Below are 1,175 nucleotides of genomic sequence, written 5' to 3' on the forward strand. Positions count from 1 at the left end.
TGGCATATGTTAATTTTGTTCTGATTGTATACATGTTCTGTATACTGTTTCTTAATAAAGTTTAATATTTAATAATAAGAAAAGAAAGAAAAATAAAACTAACTGGACGAATGGTATTATTTAAAACTTCACTTTGTGGCGAGACGAGGATGGGATATAAAGTAATTACTCTTCACAGTTTTAAGGAATGACAACGCCACCCTGGGAATTTCACCCAGAGAATACTGGAAATAACACTAAATCACCGAAAAGGCACTTAGGTTCGCTATACTCAATCCAGAGACGAGGTTCAACAATAAACAAATTGACAATTTATTGATAATTATTTAAAACACCGAATAAGAGCACGATCATAAATATTCAAGTACAAATATGCTTAAAAAGGTATTCAGAGCTGAGGCTTACCAGTGGAGGGGCAGGGATGCCACACACAAACTAAAGAAAGAAAACACACCGACACACAGGTGCAAACACGCTGTCACACTAATAAACTAAACAAGGCAGGTGTGTACACTCAAGGGATCCCACCACCAAGGCACCCTAGTCTCCTCCACGTCGGCACTCCGCATCTGAATAAAAGAAACAAAGAAATTTTTAATACATTACAACAAACTAATGTGTAGCACCGGGGGGATAACCCAACTGCAGGACCACACTGGTGATCTACAGCTAGAAAAAGGGCCTCCCACCAGTGGTGTAACAGAAAATCCAAACTACAAATCAAAAGCAATACAACAACATACAATCTGAATAAAACTCTAAAATCTGGAGCAAACGGATTGATTACGTACCAAGTAAGCCGTGTCATAGAACGTAAGCAGAATAGCTCAGAGGAGGCTCTTATAGCTACGACCAGCCGCGATGGAGACTTCAGAAGAGTAACCCGCAAATGATCTCTACCACACCAAGGAGGAAGTCAAGTGACCAAAAAGGAGATCACAGGCAAGCGACCCAGGGACACTCAAATGGCCACTATTTATACCAGTGCCCCCTAAGGTGCCAGGGTGAAAGTGGGTTGGACCGAGGGATAACATTCATCCTGCCACAATAGCATTTGTACATATATTAGGACTTTATTATATTCATATTGTGTGGCGCAATGTAACTCTAATGATAACTAGAAAGCGAAAATTTCTGAAGAAATTTTAAGTGTGCCTATGCCGCCGCTAATCAGT

The 1,175-nt window shown here is 40.1% G+C and overlaps 1 long non-coding RNA gene across 1 annotated transcript; it reads right to left on the reverse strand.

Annotated features, from left to right (window-relative positions):
- Nucleotides 1-484: 484 nt before the first annotated feature.
- On the reverse strand, nt 485-825 carry LOC121814055. The gene is made up of 2 exons (XR_006054033.1): nt 792-825; nt 485-569 (listed from the first exon to the last, which is right to left on the reverse strand). It is a non-coding gene; the product is annotated as an uncharacterized LOC121814055 (long non-coding RNA).
- Between the last annotated feature and the right edge of the window lie 350 nt (nt 826-1,175).

Source organism: Haplochromis burtoni, unplaced genomic scaffold (assembly GCF_018398535.1).
Source record: "Haplochromis burtoni strain Fernald_Lab_line unplaced genomic scaffold, NCSU_Asbu1 Contig_6726, whole genome shotgun sequence".
NCBI lineage: Eukaryota > Metazoa > Chordata > Actinopteri > Cichliformes > Cichlidae > Haplochromis > Haplochromis burtoni.